Source organism: Dermacentor silvarum, chromosome 10 (genome assembly GCF_013339745.2).
Source record: "Dermacentor silvarum isolate Dsil-2018 chromosome 10, BIME_Dsil_1.4, whole genome shotgun sequence".
NCBI classification, from domain to species: Eukaryota; Metazoa; Arthropoda; class Arachnida; order Ixodida; family Ixodidae; genus Dermacentor; species Dermacentor silvarum.
The window spans coordinates 154,793,021-154,813,686 of NC_051163.1; the positions used below are offsets into that span (position 1 = coordinate 154,793,021).

Below are 20,666 nucleotides of genomic sequence, written 5' to 3' on the forward strand. Positions count from 1 at the left end.
GCCTTCCTCGTCGTCGGAAACTCAACGGTATACAAACACTGGCCGGCGTCCTCGTCGTTGCAAACTCGACGGTATACAACACTAGGCCCGGCTTCTTCGTCGTCGGAAACTCGACAGTATACAACACTTGCCCGGCTTCCTCGTCGTCGGAAACTCAACGGTATACAACACTTGGCCGGCGTCCTTGTCGTCGGAAAACTCGAACGGTTATAAAAACACTAGGACCGGCTTCCTCGTCGTCGGAAAACTCGACGGTATACAAAAACACTTGGCCGGGGCGTCCTCGTCGTCGGAAACTCGACGGTATACAACACTAGCCCCGCTTCCTTGTCGTCGGAAACTCGACGGTATACAACACTTGGCCGAGTCCTCATCGTCGGAAATCACGGGTATACAACACTAGCCCGGCTTCCTCGTCGTCGGAACTCAACGGTATACAACACTTGGCTAGGCGTCCTCGTCGTCGGAAACTCGACGGTATACGACACTGGCCAGACGTCATCGTCGTCGGAAACTCGACGGTATACAACACTTGGCCCGGCGTCCTCGTCATCGGAAACTCGACGGTATACAACGCTAGGCCCGGCTTCCTCGTCGTCGGAAACTCGACGGTATACAACACTAGGCCCGGCTTCCTCGTCGTCGGAAACTCAACGGTATACAACACTTGGCCCGGCGTCCTCGTCGTCGGAAACTCAACGGTATACAACACTTGGCCCGGCGTCCTCGTCGTCGGAAACTCGACGGTATACAACACTAGGCCCGGCTTCCTCGTCGTCGGAAACTCGACGGTATACAACACTTGGCCCGGCGTCCTCGTCGTCGGAAACTCGACGGTATACAACACTAGGCCCGGCTTCCTCGTCGTCGGAAACTCAACGGTATACAACACTTGGCCCGGCGTCCTCGTCGTTAGAAACTCGACGGTATACAACACTAGGCCCGGCTTCCTCGCCGTCGGAAACTCGACAGTATACAACACTTGGCCCGGCGTCCTCGACGTCGGAAACTCGACGGTATACAACACTAGGCCCGGCTTCCTCGTCGTCGGAAACTCGACGGTATACAACACTAGGCCCGGCTTCCTCGTCGTCGGAAACTCAACGGTATACAACACTTGGCCCGGCGTCCTCGTCATCGGAAACTCGACGGTATACAACACTAGGCCCGGCTTCCTCGTCGTCGGAAACTCGAGGGTCTACAACACTTGGCCCGGCGTCCTCGTCGTCGGAAACTTGACGGTATACAACACTTGGCCCGGCGTCCTCGTCGTCGGAAACTCGACAGTATACAACACTTGGCCCGGCGTCCTCGTCGTCGGAAACTCGACGGTATACAACACTAGGCCCGGCTTCCTCGTCGTCGGAAACTCGACGGTATACAACACTAGGCCCGGCGTCCTCGTCATCGGAAACTCGACGGTATACAACACTAGGCCCGGCTTCCTCGTCGTCGAAACTCGAGGGTCTACAACACTTGGCCGGCGTCCTCGGTCGTCGGAAACTCGACGGTATACAACACTTGCCCGGCGTCCTCGTCGTCGGAAACTCGACGGTATACAACACTAGGCCCGGCTTCCTCGTCGTCGGAAACTCGACGGTATACAACACTAGGCCCGGCTTCCTCGTCGTCGGAAACTCAACGGTATACAACACTTGGCCAGGCGTCCTCGTCGTCGGAAACTCGACGGTATACGACACTTGGCCAGGCGTCCTCGTCGTCGGAAACTCGACGGTATACAACACTTGGCCCGGCGTCCTCGTCATCGGAAACTCGACGGTATACAACACTAGGCCCGGCGTCCTCGTCGTCGGAAAGTCGGCGGTATACAACACTTGGCCCGGCGTCCTCGTCGTCTGCTTCCATGGAGAACGGAACGGGTGGGAAACCGAACTCGGAGGAGTCGAGCGAACGGAACGGCCGGCAAAATGTGACGCCACGACATGGGTGTACGGCAATTAATGATTTCTAATTATTTTAAGCATTCCTGTCACTTAATTAACTCAATTTGTAACTGAACTTGTGCTCTGATGCAATATCAACATTAAGTAGAACATCGATTTAGTACAGTTTTTATTTTTAATGATTTATTTTGAATTTAGAAACATTTTTTTTTTCCTAATTTCGCATAAACCGGAACTAAGTGGTCGACCGGAAGTCGCTGCTAAAGAAACAAGGGGGTCACTCGCTGCTCGTGTCACTAATAATTTATGCTGTATTTGTAAATTATATCCTTATACAATACCAGATAAACCACTCTTACTTTGATAAGCGGCTTGGTGAGCCAGAAAAAGCCCCAAAAGCGAAATACCGGTGGCGACGCCAACTTCACGTTCCTGCACTGGCTCGGCGTGACGTCATGAATTTTGACCACCTCCGGTCATGCCTAGTTATTTTTTTGTCAGTAAGATGGACTATATTGTAGTCTAAGAGAAGCAAAGATTGAACTTTGCAAGCTTCAAGAACCTTTACGAAAGCCTCACCCGTCCGAATACGATATGGTAGATTGAAATCCGTGACGTCGTAGTGACGTGCCATTTCCCGGGTTTCGGCGCGAAATTTAAAAAAAATGGAACATTCACCTTTATTTTCTCTTCTGATAATCGACCTACATTACTGCGAAATGAACTAAAATTGAGTTTTAAATTAATGTCTGCACAAATTTAGTGTTCCTCTTAGGGTTCATGCGGGAGAACAGATCAGATAAGGGAGAACTGAAAAATCGGCCTGCTGTAAGTAGTCACCACCACCGGCGTACGCGACGTTAGAATAACCCGTTCCAAAGTGACACCTGTTACCACGCAACAAAAACAGGCAATCCCCCTAGGCATCCGTCCATATCCGTTTCGCCCATCCATCCTTCTACCAGACGTGGACAACCACCCGTCGCCGAGATATATTGCATTTTGCAAGCGATGCCCTCGCTGGCCCCGCAACACCATTAGCAAAACCGCCAGCGGGAATAAGTAAAAAAATCCAAAGCGACCGCTGCGAATAAAACGCAACACGCTATAGCCAACTTGAGCCGCGCCGCACAACGTTGTGAAACGCGTAGTCGACGCTTGGCCAGCTCTTAGCACCCGCCCTCGCTCAATTGAGGGCCCGGCACTCTCAAACCCTCCAACAAAGAAAGGTGCCCCCCCCCACTGAAACCAAGCACAAAAGAAATACGTAAGAGGAGAGAAAATAAGGTGCGGGCGCTAGCGCATATACGAAGCTAGTCAGACGCCTCGCTGACCCAGATACGAGACGACGGCGCGGCTGCCATCGCGCCGCTTCCACACGCGACGGATCCAAGCTGGACGTACGCGCAGCAGACGACGACGAGCGCCGCTGGTGCAGACGAGGCTCCCACGACCTTCGTCTGCAAGCGAGAGCCGACGATGACCCTTCTTTACTTTGTTCGTTCATAATCATGCCCCCCCCCCCCCCCCCCCCCCGTCTTCCCCCGGCCTTTCTCCATCGGAAACCAAGCCCTCATCCCCCGACGAGCCAAGCAGGAATTAAAAGACAAAAAAGGCAAAAACTGCCAGCCAAGCCGGCTGCGGGAGGGGTCACGCTATGACACATGCTTGCTACGAGAAAAAGCCGCCGCGCCGGACGAACACGCAACAGGCGAAAGGTGCAGCAGCAGACGACGCAACACGAGAGGCAGACGACGCCGACCGGCCTCACGCGGCCAGTAATCGTCTGCGCTTGGCTGAACACGGCTGAATACGCTGGTACGGAACAAGAATACAAGGGGGGGAAAGGGGGGGAGGCTCTTCGAATGTCTGAAAAGCAAGTTCGATAACTGATCCTCTCTCCGCATTTTATTCCGTCGGAAGTGCATTGCGGTTCCCGAACAGCTGAAGGAATCACGCACGTCCAACCTCCGGGATCCGCGACTTGCGACGATGACGAGCAAGCGAGCGAAAAGGCAAAATGAGGCGTAGCTGGACGAGAGAATTCGCGGACGATTTTCTTTCCCCTGCTATTCAAGGAAGGCGGCGTCTGTCTTTGTTGCAAGCCCATTCGAATAGTGCAGCAAAAGAAAACCCGAAAGACAGATTGGGGATGCCACTCTCTGTCCAGGAGGTCTGGAAAAATAGAGATTGCAAACATGGGGAATGAAGACGTCTATTGAGTTGTGAATCGCACTCGCTCATAGAGCGCGTGCCGTGCTTCACGCGATGTCGATGAGGCTTTCCTACAAAGATCACCAGAGAAAAGTGTCTGCGGAAGATACAAGCAGGGCAGTTCACTTAGCCTGGGAACGATGTAGACGTAAAGCCTTGGAGTCAGTGGTACATACATACTCACTCTGGGGGATTGGACCAGAAGCGGGGTTAGTTCTCTTACTTTCTTTATTCATACTGTTAACCCTCGCTTGAGCGTTGTTACAGGGAGGGAAAATAGTAGAACACAAGCAAATTTGAGATTTCATAGCATCAGGTTGGGTGCCCACGATACAAAATAATAATCGAGCATTCAAATTTATGCACATCTGTCTTATCTACAACATCAGGAAAGGCATTCCACATTTCAATTACATCCGGGGAAAGAAGAATAACGAAAAACATCAACACCTGTGTTATAAGGCTTGACGGCTCTGCTGTGGTTTATTCTCTTGCTACGATTTGCAGGGAAGTGGGCGTATTTTTCCATTTTTATCTTCAATAGCCTTTGAATTGTATCTGAAAAAAATCTTAAGTCTGGCTTTTTTTCTTTCGGGTTTCCAGTAACTCAAGCCCATACGAACGCAGAATTGTTGTTACCGAGTCCGTCCATCGGTACCTTGAAGCAATAAAACGAGCAGCCATTCCCTGAATTCTTTCTAGTTTGTCTATTAAAACTTTTTGGTGGGGGCTCCAGACAACACAAGCGTATTCTAAAGATGGACGTATGACAGTTTTATAAGCCATTAATTTGGCATCCTTCGTTGCATGTTCCAGCTGTTTCTTCAGTGAATACAGTTTTTGTGAAGCAGTCGAGCACAGGTTATCGATATGTTTACGCCAATCTAAATTATGTGAAATTGTGACCCCTAAATACTTGAATGTATCTACATTTCATAGTTTGTTACTTGCAATGTAATAAAAGAATGGCGCCAAACTTTTTTTGTTAGTAACATGTGTAAAAGTCGATTTGTTGTAATTGATTTCCATGTCCCATTTTTCACACCAAAGGTGAAGGGAATGAAGGACCCGGTTTATTCTAATTTGGTCGTCCATGTGTGCTACCGTAGAATAAATTAAACAATCGTCAGCAAAAAGCTTCAATTCCAAAGGAAACTGGACAATCTCTGTAATGTCATTAATATAAACAGCAACGGGGCCAAAACGGACCCCTGTGGGACACCAGAAAGCACTTCTAAGGGAGAGGACAACCACTCGTCCACACGCACAACCTGCCTGCGATTGTGTAGGTAGGCTTCAATCCATTTTAGAATAGTATCATTTATCCCTGCTTTATGTAACTTGAAAAGTAATTTATTGTGTGAACTTTGCCGAAGGTTTCTGCAAAGTCTACGCAGATGACGTCAATTTTCTCTTGGGCGTCTATAGCTGAAGTAAAATCATGAATAGTTTCTGTGAGCTGGGTTACTGCAGACAGTCCCTTTCGGAAACCATGTTGGTGCGGATAAAAAAAAAAAGTCGTTATTTTCAAGAAAACGAGAATATTCTTACTTATGATATGCTCTAATACTTTACAACAGACGCTAGTCAGGGAAACTGGGCGGTAGTTATTTATTAGCAATCGGTTACCGCTTTTAAAAACCGGAGTTATGACTGCGCAACGCCAGTCTTGTGGCAACGAGTGAGTTTGCAATGACTTCACAAAGACTATATTTAGGAAAAATGACACCCATTCCACGTATCGCTTTAGAAAGTGGGTTGGTATTCCATCCGGCCCGCTAGTCTTCTTAGAATCTAAAAGTAGCAGTTGGTTAAACACGCCTGCTTGAGTGACGACAAGATCTTCCATCCCACATGAAAAGGAAGACGGCAGACAGGCGTCTGCGCAATTGCTTCTAGGCGCTGAAAAAACTGACTGGAAGAAATTATTAAAATGACTCGCAATATTTGCTTATTGCGTCACTGTTTCATTGTTAACTTAGATCTTGTTTATTTGTTCTTTTTGTCATTCAAATAAAGCCAGAATTTTTCAGGTGATGGTTTCATAAATGTATTTAATGTTTGGTTAAAGAACCGCTCTTTCGATTCCTTCAGAGCCATTTTCAATGCCCTTCGTAATTTCGACACCTCAGTGGAGATACCTTGCTTTTTGCGTAAGCGCTTTATTTTGCGCTTAATATGAATGATGTGTCGATTAATCCAAGTGTTTCGTCGTTTTATATTTTAGGGGCGAAGCTCCTTGGGTGTGGGTCTGTCCCTCCTCTGTAGTAGTAGTAGTAGTCGTCGTAGTAGGTAGCCACGTCTACTTTTATGAGAAAAAAAAATTCCGAGAGTGTGGCCGCAGCGGAATCGAACCAGGGACCCTCGCTTCTGAACGCGTGGCGCTAACCACTACGCCACGAAGCGCACATGGACAGACGCACCACGATGGCAATAAATACCCAACATTAACGAAAGACTGCGCGTTTCTAACGCGTTTGTGCTAGCGCGTTACGGCCCGTGCAAGAAGTGGTGTAAGACGCTGTGGCCTCTCCGCCTTACCCCCGATTCATAAACGCTGATGGCGTCGGCAAACGCGGTGCACGTTCCGGCATGTGTAAAAGGCTGCGTAAGACGCTGTGGCCTCTTCCCCTTAGAGTACTGCACGTTTCTAACGCGTTTGTGCTAGCGTCCCCTTAAGCGGGAGATGGTGCAATTATAATGAAGGGCGCTGTTATAAAATAGGAATGACGTCACATATGGCGCGTGTCATTGGTGGAAGTCAATCGTTCGATTTAGTGCGGCGAGACTCGGCGAATTACACGGAAGATTCACGGTTTACCGATGATTCCCTCCGGAGCTTCGCCCACTCATCATCATTCACCCCGTGGATATGCGGAGTTTTTTTTTTTTTTTTTAATCGAGTGGGGATGAAACTATCAACGCAATGTCTTATGATTTTCTTGAGACGCCGCCATAGTTCGTCAACCAATTCACAATCGCAGACAAGTTCAAACTGGTCAAATGACAATCCTAAAAAATCGAGAATAGATGTGTCGTCTGCCCGACTATAGTCCTTAACTTGCACAGGTATAAACGGCTGGGAGCGAGTGCTTTCGTTAGTCACTATGTGCACAAGAACCATCTTATGATCTGATAGACCATCTTCCACAGGCACTGTATAGTCACCTATTTTATTCGAAAGCAACGCCAAGTCCAACAATGACCGAGATTCAGACGTTACCCACGTGTTTTCTTTCACGATTTGCTTTAGATTGTGCGAGATCATTATTTGAAGCATCTTTTCGCTACTAGAAATGTCTACGTGCCCAGGTAGTAAACTGCCCCAGTTAATTAGGTAGATTAAAGTCCCCGGTCATTATTAGTTGGTGTTACGGTCCAAATGATTGCATAAGAAATCATTCAGCTTATCCCAAAACTCGGGTGCAGTAGCAGGTGGCCTATATACTGCGCCAACAAGATATACAGTGCTCGCGTAAGTAATTTTGCACCACACTGTCTCAGGGATAGTACATTCAATCATTACAACATCAATGTGCTGTTTACCAATAATCGCAACGCCTCCCCCGCTAGTGTCTCAATCCCATCTAGACATTCGGTAGTTTGGTGGCACTATACAGTGACTAGGTACATTGCTGTTCTTCCATGTTTCGCTTACCACTAGCACATGATGGTTCTCCGTCAGCAACACGTATTATAACTCACTTACCTTATTAACAATACTGCGTGCATTCAGCGACAAGATTAGGAGCTGTGAAAGGGTTGGAGTACCCGGAGAATCGCTGGGACTGCCTGAGGGACCAGAATCAGCACGCGTGTCATCTGTCCTTTGTGCGCGGTGCTGGTTCTTATCTCGGTGGTTTAGAAGGAGACGCGCGTTGTTTTCGTGGTCCCATACGTATAAAGCTTATCGTTTACCTTGAGCTTGTCGTCGATCAAAAATACCTTCGCGCCCTTCGCCCTTTCGGCAGAAGCGCTCGCCCACAACTTCCGTCGCACATCTACTGTTTCCTTTGCATAATCATTGCTTATACTAAAAACTGATTTTCCTCTAAGTTTTTTTGCAATTCTTCAGTACCTGATAATTTTCTCCGGTATCATAAAACTTCATAATAACTGGTCTCGGTCGTTTACTGTTCTTTGTTTTTTGTTTTTAATTTGCCAATGCGATGAATTCTTTCTACAGTTTTAACTTGAACCCACAGTTTTTTCATGAAACAGTTCATCAACGACAGCTGCCCTCAAGTTACCCTCTGAGTCACCGCTTTCCCCCGAGATTCCAAAAACCAACAAACTGTTACGTCGGCTGCGGTTTTCATACTCGATCAATTCTTCTGCCTGGTGCCGAACTGTAGCCTCAAGATGCCTAATTTTCTTGTTCATTTCCTGTATCCTGACATGAAATTCCGTCAGACAATCTGTTTTTGCGTCTAACTGCACGACGTTCTCGCTTATTCAGGATAGTCGACGATCAGTCGCCGCCTGATTCTCTATAATTGTTTGCAGCACCTATTCCAGAAAAGTGAGGGCGCGATGAGCCTGTCCGCGTCGAGACGCACAACCACTGGGGTACAAACATTCGTCTAGTATCGCACACCGCAGGCCAAGGAGATGATAGTCCCTCACTAAAGCGACATGCGCTGCGCCCTGAAAGCGGGACACTCCATTATCTCCATTATCAGCAAAGGTGCTGAAGTGTATCGCAGCAACCGCAAGACGCACACGATGAACTGGTCACACGTCCTTGTCTGTTTTAAACGTTCACACACGTTCACACAGCCAACCCTTAGCTTCGGTAGTTGCGCTCTATAGCCCGACGAGGCAAGCCTCGACCGCGAACACGGGGCGGGAATGTTCCATTTGCGACGCGTGTTAAATACAATCACTCCCAATGATTACAATGATGATTCACAACGTGGACAAATTCCTACTGCCTTCTCCATTTAAAAAAATTGTAATGGTTCAAAATGTATGCCAATAATGGCAGAAACAACGAAGCCAATAAAGCTGCAACTGAGAACAATTGAAGCCACTATAGTACGGAGACTCTACAAATACGTGTGGTATCCATCATTCTCACGGTAGATGAATGATCCCAGCGCTGCCTCCGAGATCGGGCGGCGTGCCATCTCAGAGGCCATGCCTCCAACCACACGCACTGCATCGCGTCATATGTGGAACGTGCGCTCGCAATCACGCCACTTCCAACGGACGCCTGTGGACTCCCGTCGGCCAATCTGGGCATACTCATACGCACGTCCCTAAGAATGACTACAGGCCTGCGACCGTGTTAATCCAAAAGCGTTGAAACTATATACAGCTGGTAGGCAGGGGGGGCGATGGGGAAGGGGGGGGGGGGGGGGGTCTACGCAGCCAATGACACACGTCCTTCAAGAACGAAATCGGCTGTTGACTAGCGGTATACGTTGTTCCGTGAAGTATTCTCCGCTATTCTTTCCGTCTTTCATTTCCCCTTGCCCCAGAGTAGGGTAGCAATCTCTTCCGGTTAACCTCCTTGCTTTTCCCGCCCCATTTCTCTCTACTCTCTCTCTCTCCGAAGATATATTATTTTTAGAAAAGTTCCAGGATTTACTTTATTTTCCTTTTTCTATGATAGTCAATCTGGAAAAATGGATGTTATTCCGTCTCTTTGTACACGCTCGGAGAAGACATCATTGAACAGTTACCATGTAAACTCACTATAGACGTGACAGCTGTCGTTAGCAAGCCGCCGTTTGGCTTACTGGCGCACTTGGTTGGACGTGACACGAGTGAAACGATGAACATGAATTCCGACCAGAGCGTTAACTTTGGATCCTGCGTTATAGCTAATGGTTCATTTGACTGGTCGCTTTCGAGCGCTTTGGAGCGCGGTCCGGTTTACATTCCGCTGGTCAAAATCGAGCGCTCGGAACACACTCGTCTGGTTCACTCAGGCCGACGCGCTCCAGCTCAGAGCGCTCTGTGACGCTCTTATCTTCACCTATAGAGCGCGATCGAGATCTGTGAAATAACTCGATCTTGTGGCTACTCCGAGTGCTCTGGGAGCACTCGGAGCAGCTATATAGCACGTTCGGCCGAGGCAGGCTTTCTCTGGCTCAAATTTCGATATGGCTCCGCATCGCTGCAAAACGAATTGGGGCGCCGATAGGAACCAGCCGAATGCCCCTTAAGGAAAACTGCTAGTGTTACATGAAACATGACGAAGCATTATGGAGAAGCATTTTCTTTGACATCAAAGGTTTCGGGGAAGAATGAAAAGATTCGGTGCAAGGACGATCCCAGAGTCGGCCGTCCGTCATCGTTCACGTATTGACCCTTCTCGCGGTGATACCGTGGGCGCTGCCATGTTTGATCACGTGGTGACAAGTCCATTGCTTGCCTCAGCTGCCTCCGTGTTTACCATGGGTGTATACATGAGGACCGGAGCGGCTCGGGAAACCCCCGTTTTGGAAGATATGGCATACACTGGCTGGGTGGTTGACGCGAAGCTTTGGCGACAGCTTCAGAGGACATGTAAAAACGCTTTCGAAGCTCATTAAGCTTTGCCCAAACGGCGCGAGCAGCGTATATGGTGCTTGTTCGAAAAACTAGGCTAAAAATGTATTCAAGCTTTCCTAAAGCTAAAAAGCTATCCAAGCTTTCCGATTATGAATTGAATCAGGATCAGTGTGTTTTGATCTTCGTTCTTTATTTGGCAAATAGTTTGAAGCACTTGTTTGTCACGTTTATGACTCAGTGAAGTTCGTCGGTGCGGTGACTACCTGATTATTTTCTGCCTAATCGCTCGCAGGTGTACTCGGAACATAGCTGTTCTATACTTTGTAATAGCATGCAGCAAAGATGTATTATCGCTAGTAGCTCGATCGCTTACTCCTGTGGACCGTCACGAAACATTCAGCTTCGACCATTCGTGTGCTGTCGGTGTAGTCGCGGTCACCCATGCTTTGGCGCACTAATTCAAGTATGCGCCCATTCACATATTCTTAATACGTTGGCGATAGAGTGCGCGTAAGCTTGCGTGCTAGTTGGGGTCGATGTGTGTAGATAACGTGCGCGAAACTTACTATGCCAGGAAGCGGCGCTACTCCCGTTGTCATTGTTTAACGAGCGGTACCCACTGTTCCCGGCGTTCCGGGGTTGAAGTCTTTTCTCTGGAGGTTAGCGATACAACGCTGGCGGATAAGTGAATTTTTTTTATCCACGAGGAAAGCCGTAGATCGAAAAGGGCCGGCAACAGAGGCTGTCCGTATCTAGCAACGGCCCGTGAACCTAATTGGTCACACATACTCATTTCATTCCTTCATATGCCAGTCACTATATTTTTGCAGCCAACTATACTGCACACGTCTTCAATTCACTGCTCCACATTTTGCAGCATGAATTGAGCACAGTGCGTGATCAAACCCAGCTGCACTTCCGACAGCTGATCAGTGATCACACAGAAACAGGGCAGAAGCGGTAATGGTTTCGTATTCGTGCGCTTTCGCTGAGGCAACGTATGGCGCGCGGCCGAAAGCGCCATCTCGTTTCTCGTGAACAAATTGCTTCGCGAGAAGGGTCAATACCGTTTCAAATGCAAAACGTGTGAAGCAGTCGCTGCATGAAAATCGCTCCGTCAGTGTGCGCGCATGATATCATTAGATCTTAAATTGGGCAGTTATATGTGTCACCGGATCTTAAGCAACGATGTATATAGGAAAACGAAAACTGAAAGGAAAAATTGTCCCTCACACGCTGACCTATGAACAGAAAAAAACATTAATTTTGTCGTTTTACGTGCCAAAACCACGAACCAAAGTGGGGGACTCCGGATTAATTTCGACCACCTGGGGCTCTTTAACATGCACTCAATGCACGGTACACGGGCGTATTTGCATTTCGCCCCCACCGAAATGCGGCCGGTATTTGATACTGCGACGTCGTGCTTAGCAGCCCAACACCATAGCCACTAAGCAACCACGGCGGGTAATGATGACCAGAAAGGAACCAGACCAACAACAACTGTTAAACGTTTGAAAAAAAGGCCAGAAGCACACTGCCGGAGATAAATGTTGGAAGCACTGCAAGTATGACCCTCAAACGAAGCCACAAAGCATTCCGATTGACAAAGTCACGGTTCACCTAGCTATGAAGAAGTGAAGCGACAATTGTAGAAAACAAACACAATGTTGCTCGCAATTTTTTCACGATTCTTTTTTTAATTTCCTAGAGGCTTCGTACACTGAATATCATGCCTAAAAGACAAACGATAAACCAAGACAGTCTACATTGATGTCTGAAAGTGTTTGGACCATATTCTATTCGGCGCGCCGTCCTGATTTGTCCTCACCTGGACAGTGGTTCTTGTTGCCCCCAAAACTCGAGGCCCCATATTCTTGTATTAGTCCGGAAATATCTCGCCGAAGAATGTTTTCCTGCGCCACCATAGCCTATTCACCCGACCTGTCGCCATGTGGTTTTATTGCGATAGCAATTATATGGACACTTGAACCGGATTTCTGCCGTCGGCGTCGCCGTCGCCGTCGCCGTCGCCGTGAGGTTCCCTATAGATAAAATCTTCGCCGCGCGCCGTATGCCCGAGAGGAAGCGTGCGGAGACGCGCGCTATCACGGAGAGCGAACGCACTCATCTCCCACGCGCAAGCAAGGAAGCAGGAAGCCAGCGCCGGAGGGAGCAAGGGGGGGGGGGGGGGGGCGCACTTCTCTGCCAACAACCGCGCTCGTCGCTCGCTCGCACCGTCTGTTATCTCCACACGGCTCTGACCTTTAAGTGCATTCGCCGCTCAGTTTCCGTTGAAGCGATAGACCGCACGTACCTTCGCCCGCTGCGGCGTATGCTTGCTGCCAGCGTTTTGACAGTCGTTGTCTGCTGTCATTCAGTGTGATCTCTTCGTGTTTGTGCGCGCTCACACCACGCTTGTTCATTCAGTTCGTAATAGTCGGGCCACATTTTCCAACGCACGCTACACACGCAATGCTGCCCGGATCGGCAGTGCATCGCTACAGGTGTGTCCCTTCGCACGCGCTGCCCACGGGAAGCGCTTCTCATCAACACCACCGTTTCACACGCGCCTTCTCGTGGTCATCGAGTCTCTCTTCATGTCGGTCTACTTACGCCGCAGCACACCTGCTTACTTAATCAGCTCATGTTTACTACAATTCATATTGCTACCAAAGCCGCTCACCTTACTTCGTATGACATTGCTGTGTTGCTATCGCATTCATTGCTTCGCCCTTAGGGCGAAACTGTGACATTTCTTTTTTTTTGTTACTTCCCAGTGTGAAACTGCCGATGAAAGGAAAGCGTCCTGCATATATGTGTGTGTGTGTGTGTGTGTGTGTGTGTGTGTGTGTGTGTGTGTGTGTGTGTGTGTGTGTGTGTGTGTGTGTGTTGTGTGTGTGTGTGTGTGTGTGTGTGTGTGTGTGTGTGTGTGTGTGTGTGTGTGTGTGTGTGTGTGTGTGTGTGTGTGTGTGTGTGTGTGTGTGTGTGTGTGTGTGTGTGCACGGCAGCAGTTCAAATTGCTATGAATAATGTGCTGAATAGAGAATCCCAGGATGAACATTTCCCATACTTGCTTCCATGACTTGCAGAAATGGTGGCAGCTGAGCGTAGATAGCGGAGGTACACTACGGCGAAGCCTAAGTCAGTAATTTGTAAGTTGAAGAAACGATTCAATACGAAATGAATTCTCGAACTTTTCGTACAAAGGTTATGTGCCATTGCCGGAACACATCATTTGCTCCTGAGTCGGTGCACAGGTCACCATCGACACCACAGTATAGCTTATTCAATATACTCTGTTTTTAGGACGGTCGTATCATATATCGCGTTAATCTTGAGTCTTCAGCCTTCACTCGTCAGACGTAATTACTGCGACGTTTGCAATCCGGATATGCGTCACAACCGCAGATGTACGCAGCGTTATGCAGTTCGCTGGTCTTATTCCCACAGCTTTACACGTATTACGTACCCGTCGCGGTTGCTCAGTGGTTATGGTGTTGGGCTGCTGAGCACGAGGTTGCGGAATCGAATCCCGGCCACGGCGGCCGCATCTCGATGGGGGCGAAATGCAAAAAAACACCCGCGTACTTAGATTTAGGCGCACGTTAAAGAACCCCAGGTGGTCCAAATGATTCCGGAGTCCCCCACTACGGCGTGCCTCATAATCAGATGGTGGTTTTGGCACGTAAAACCCCATTATTTCAATTTTAATTTAACATATTACGTGTATTATATCTTTACATGTAAAGCTTTACAACATTACAAAACTGTCGAAAGTGATTCGGCAGTTTTGCGACAAGCGTCACACTAACGCCAAGTGCTGGACTCCCCCCCCCCCCCCCCCCTCCCCCGAAGCAGTGCAGTTACAATTGCAGCCGTTACCAGTGCAGGGTTACAAGTGCAGCCGTTACCAGTACAGGGGAGGTAATCTCTAAGAGTCCACCAAGTGGACTTGTCAATTTCGTCTGCTGCTGAAGTTCTGATTGGTTCGGCTGGTCTGCACGTCCGCAGCAGCCAGGCGCCACCGCCAGTCAGCACTTCAGCAGCAGACGAAATTGACAAGTCCACTAGGTGGACTCTTACAGAATACCTCCCCAGATGTTACCATTTGGGGATGCCTCCGAGAGAGCAACTGCGCTCGAACAAGAGCTCGAGGGAACATCCGAAGATCGTGCCACGCACTAAGCTATACGGTGCGACCGTTGCAAGGCATATACCAGCAGCCTCGGCACGAAGAGATCCGTGACGCTGTATACATATCCTCCATGTGTCTCGGTGACCCCGCATGTGTCCGATTTTACGCTTTCCCGCACCCGCACTAAGCTATAAAGTCGGCATGCGCGGAGCCGTGCAGAACGAAGCCGCAGGCGTACCGGCCACCATATGCACGAACTTTTTTTTGTTTTCTGCAAAATGACAACTGCCGCCAGGCCGTTTTACGCGTCTATGGCTGCAGCACGACATTTTCTCGCTGCTGCACGAGAGAAGAAGGCACGAAATTTTTTTAATGCACGTATTAAAAGGGGAAGTAAGTTCATCAAACGCGAAAGCGAAAGGACGCAGCAAAGGCGTTGTTCCGTTTTCCCTGGTAGCCATTTTTGTTTTTTCGTCTGCTACGCGCTTATTAGTAGCAGACGACGGTCGGCTCACGAAAAGCAGACGATTTCGTGCATGATACCGACGCAGGCATGTGTCCGCATGCTGTGCGTTTCTTCCTCGTCTAAAAATGTTAAACGGCATATACGCAGCTTGTGGCAGGATGTTTCCAAAAAACGCCTTTTCTTCCGGTTCCTTCCATGCGATTTTTCTTTTCTTTTTCTTTACTTGCTTTTTTTTTTGCCGCATTTCCGTTACCGTCGCTGCACCTGTCTTGCTCTTTCTCGAAACGCGCTGAACGCAAGAAGCAACGGCGTTTCGAGGCACTGTGCCAAATAAATGCGTGACCGTTCCATTGTTCGAACCCTCGTTCTTCAGAACCTTGATGTATAGTATCCGTCCCTGAAATGGTTTAATGGATGCAACAAGGCCACAGCACACGGTGTTTCTTTTCTTTTACCCTCTCCAGACAATGAATCATCTGCATACGGGTCCGGTTGAGAACGGTGTGGCCTCCTCCTCGGCAGGCAACGGCACACGCGAGTTTTCGTCTTGTTTTTCACCTTCCATAGCAACATATCATATCGCAAATTGCCGCGCCACGCGTCAAGAAGGCAGTGATGGAAGCCTCTAGCCTTTTTTATATTCACAACTGCTGAAAGCAGCGGTTATCATTGTTTCGTTTATCAATCAAGTTTCCTTCATGAGAGACTCGTTTACAAAACGTAATTGACGGATTGTCGTAGTATTCATGTGAAACAGCAAACCTCGTTACAGTGAAGTCAATCTTTTGGCGAAATGGTTGTTTCTCCTTGTTTAGTTCCATAAGGGCAGCCTTCGCTGGGAGCTTGCACGCAAAGTGCCACCGAATTTTCCCATAGTTTTCACAACAACCAGAGAAACTGCATTCAGGTAGAAAGTGGAGCTAGCGCAAACAGTGTGACAGCGTCTCGACGAAGCGAAACAATTAAGCGAGAATGATACCGCTAAAACTACGGCGCTCACTCATAACAAGTCCGTGTGAGACGCCACGATAAATGTGAGACGCCACAATAAAAAAAAAAACACGCGCAGAAACTCCTCTGGGAGTTGTCTAAGTATATGTAAGCATTGTGTCACTTGCTCATCTCCACGCAGGCCGGTGTCATTATCAACGTTATGAAACTTGATCCAACCAGTATAAACGACAGCGCTGCGGCGACGCGAACTGCTGCGGACGGCAGCCCAAAGTGAATTGATGACGCAAGCAAACTACTGTAGGTGGCGGTACCAGGTGCGCTGATGGCGTTCCGATCATTATAAACCGTTATCGCTCGTTAGCACCTTATCCATCCACGTGGAACAATTATGAACTATGACCAACCGTACTCGTGCGGCGGCTGCGTATTGCGCGGCCGCGCGGGCACTATCTTGAAAACGATCTGCGATGGGGGACAGAGTGCGCCGAGTGCTGATAGCTTCGTGTGCGCTGTGTTCTCGCCGCTTAGTTGGCGTTGAAGGGAAGTCAGAGGTAGCACGAAGGTCAATTCGGTCGCTGCAGCGGGCCCTATCTTGAAAGCGATCGTCTTATGTGACGGACGGACGGGTTTCCCCGTTGGGTAGGCATAGAAATGCTTGAGCATTTAAAAAAAATTAACACTAAACCACTGCCACTTCGTTTGGCTTAGCTGGGTTTCGATGGCCGTAACCCAGCGTGTCGAATCTGAATACACTATTGTAGAGCATCGTTCAGACGAGCTCAAAAATATCCCTGGAGTACTACAAATGATGGTCATGTGAATAAACGGTTGCTTGTCTTTGTTTAGTTCCATAAGGCAGCCTTCGCTGGGAACTTGCACGCAAAGTGTCACCGAATTTTCCCATAGTTTTCACAACAACCAGAGAAACGTAGTCCGTAAAAAACAATTACTCTTGCGCACGCACAGACTACTTGCATGTAACAGTGTGATGTTCTGCGCAACAGCGGATTTGCATGAATTCGAAATTCCATCCAAAATTCCAAACAGAAACACAGGCACACACGAGGACTACCGAAAACCCGGACAACGAACTCGCCATAACAACAACAAACTCATCACAGCTGATAGAACGAGCACGATAGGTACAGTAACCGCGCGTTATTCCCACCATCTTCCAACATCCTACCCCGCACCGATCCACAAAAGCGCCGCAAAATACCCACCAAGTCAAGTGCACAACACGCGTGACTCCGGTATTCATGCACAAAAGCCAGCGCCTGCTTGATCATACCGCTCACGTTCCTCTGAGTTCAAAAAGCCGCGAGATAATCTCCTCCGATCACTTTCCAAAAACGTGCTTGCCATTGGCACAGGTAGCGCGGCGCGGTCAATCACGTTCGAACTTTGCAGTACGTGCGAAATAAACAAACGGCACTGGACAGGAACAGCGGTGGACGGGCGAGCGTTTTTTTGGGGGGGAGGAGGACTCTGCTGGTCAGGACGACATTTCGTTTCACGCTTCTTTGATTCCGCGCCCTAGCCGGGTCCAACAAGTCGGCTGCTAGCTTACGTGGAGAAAAAAAATAAAAGACACTGTTTCGAAAGAGTAAAAAGAAAGAAACACATTCCCAGTTGCATATAGAAAAGAAGCCCGGCACTTGGGCGGAACTTCCAGTGCCCTCCCGGCAGCTTTCGACGACGGTCGCTGACTCCCGAATGGGACAAAAGCTCCGCAGCGCGTCTTCCTTCGCTTTTATTTATTTGTTCCTACTATTCACGTGTTGGTCATTCCACCTCTCTTTTGAGTATGTGGACTTGCGGACTCGCCGACACGTACCCTTGGCAAAAACGTATAGGGGCCGACTCGTACTGTGTCTACTTATGAACGTTCCTTACTTTTTTCTTCATCAATAACTTGAGAAAGGTGCTGCTACCATATAGCGCAAGGATTTCAAGGAATAAAGCGTAAGAACGTGCCAACATCTCTGACCTACTGTGACTTTACCAACCGTCTTTTATGCACAAGTTTTACACGCCTGTTTTAACTATGGTAGAGACTTTTTAAAGAACAGTCGCACAAAAAAAAAAAAAAAACACTGTAGTAATTCTGTTCAGTGCCACCCGCACAGATGTTTTTAAGAGGAGCTACGTATACGAAATAATCACGCTTAGTACATGTGTATAAAGTGCACCCCCGAATACCTTTTCACCGGGAAGTTTCTCTTCGTTCATTGCACCCCTCTATAATAGATGCGATTACAACTTTTTTTTTCTCGTAAATTGCTACTGACCCCGACTCGTTCACTTCTATATTACACCGCCACGCGCACCAGGCCGCTTCACAATACCGTACTTAGCACGCGCCGTCCTTGACACTTCACCAGAGAGGTTTTCTTTTTTCGTTTCTAGACGCGAGGCGCTCCGTCTGCAGCTAGCCGCTGGCTGGTCGGTTGGTGGCAAGTTTTCGGGTGCCCTGCGCTGGACGTTCTTACCTGGAAACAGTCGTTGCTGCGAAGGATGCCTTTTTCACGGCGCCGTTATATTCCGATTGGCGACGAGATGCTGAAGGCAAACGAATCCGTCACTTGCGCCGGTTCACGGTGTTCGGGCACAGAGTTCCACTGGCAGATCGCTTGGCTCCCCTCGACAGACCCCCACGCCACACAGAACCAGACGCAAGCACGCACGGCGGCAAGCCGCCCGCTTATGGACAACGCGTTGCCGGTGTGCGTGCGCCTGTCAAACCACTCTCCGCGCGCTCGCCCACTCCGCTCGAAGGTGCGCGCCTAGTGCGAGAATGCGACGAGAGAGGGCGCTTTCGAACTCTCCAGCTTCACCCGTTACAAAGGGGCTGGCCACTGTTACATCATCATCAACTTCAGGGCGAAAGACTAGTCTCTGAGGCCGTGCTTTTGCGTACTGCATGCGCCCAGAAGCGATTGTCTGCTTTTCTCTTGTTTAGAGATGCGTTGCTCGTACATAAAGAACAGTTTTATTTTACATAGGTTGTTTCACCACTGCTTTGCGGATCCTGTGAGCCCGTAGTACGAATAGCTAAAACCAGAAACAAATATGTAGGAGTGGCAGTAACCTTGCGGCTCCGCCTGCTATGTGGCGTTAACAAAATACCAAATTTTGAAATCATTGATACGTTTGAACACCAGCATTTTGGCAAAAGCACAGCCTTCGAAATTTGTTTTGACACTCTGAAAAAGCAAGTCACTGAAGTTGCCACGCAGAGCAACGAATCTTGGAGGCCACAATTATTGTGTATGCGGTCGTCGCTGCTTGTCAATATAAAGATGGAAGTTCTTGTTTACGAGATAAGAGCCATGAAATTTTTCGCATCAGAGTGGTAGCTGGGCACGAGATAAACACAAATTCCCGGTTGGTATCTGCGCACCAAGCAGCCGATCGCGTAGCGAGCGCCGAAAACTTCGAAACTTCTGAGAAGCCATGCAAACCGTCACTACCATTTCATTCTTGGTACAGTGAGCTGTATGCATGCTACCGAATCCGTGGTATGATGTGCTGGAATGGAAAATCAGTTCTGGTGGAAATCTGCATTCTGGGAGAAGTTTCATGAAAAGGTAAAAAAAATGCGATCAACCCGAGAGAAGCACGACTTATACTTCTCAATTCAAGAGTGTGACTGGGCCCTCCGTAATCGAACGTGTTATCAGGACCTGTGAAAACAGGACTTTTGAGAAGTGAAGACAGTGCGAAATGTGTTTGCACGATGACGCTTTGTGTGGACAATGTCACTCCTGCGTATAGTGTGTCTAAAGCGCACATCCGCTGTAGTGGAAAACGTGCGTAAATAGTAGCTCATTATACCATTTCTTAATCAACTGCCGCCTACCTCTCCGTGTATCTCCCAGTGAGGAGTAGCATGGCTAGATGATGATGATGATGATGATGTACCTCCGTTATGGCTCGCACCCACTAAGGGGGATAGGCCAAGAATCGGGCGGCAGTGGGAATGCTATAGAAAATTCATATTTTAAAACAAGAAAACAAGAAATGCCAAGTAAAGGACAAAAAAGACAGATGTCGCACTAACCAGATTAGCACGCGAGCGAGCAGTCAGACTGACTGAAAAAGGTGAAAGTGAAGAATTGTTACAATCAGAGGGAGGTAATATTAACAAAACAATTTGGAGAAATCAATTTAGGTGATATGAATGCATCTGATGTGTAGAATACAAATACAATAATTAGCAGGGTAATCGTTTTGTTTCAGTTAAGAAATTAAATACTGCGCAACACACGTCTCTGTGACTATAGCCTAGTGCTGAAGCCCCCAATGATAACAATACTGGTATGTTTAAACCTAATCCAATTTTGTAAAGTGGAGCTTCCAGTAATAATTTTCTGTGGCGTGAATAGCGTCTGCATGATAAAAAGTAATGTTCTATTGATTCAATTTCCTTACAGTTGTGACATAGAGGGGACATCGTGAGACCAGCTCTATGTAAATAAAAATTCAA

At 48.3% G+C, this 20,666-nt stretch overlaps 1 protein-coding gene across 1 annotated transcript in view; it reads right to left on the reverse strand.

Moving 5' to 3' along the window:
* LOC119431100 (ras-related protein Rab-23) overlaps window positions 1–18,895 on the reverse strand; it is a 93,349-nt gene extending 74,454 nt beyond the window's left edge. Inside the window, exon 1 of the mRNA XM_037698579.2 lies at window positions 18,670–18,895. The gene's annotated coding sequence lies outside the window, so the exon portion shown is untranslated. The remainder of the gene's footprint in view (window positions 1–18,669) is intronic.
* Between the last annotated feature and the right edge of the window lie 1,771 nt (window positions 18,896–20,666).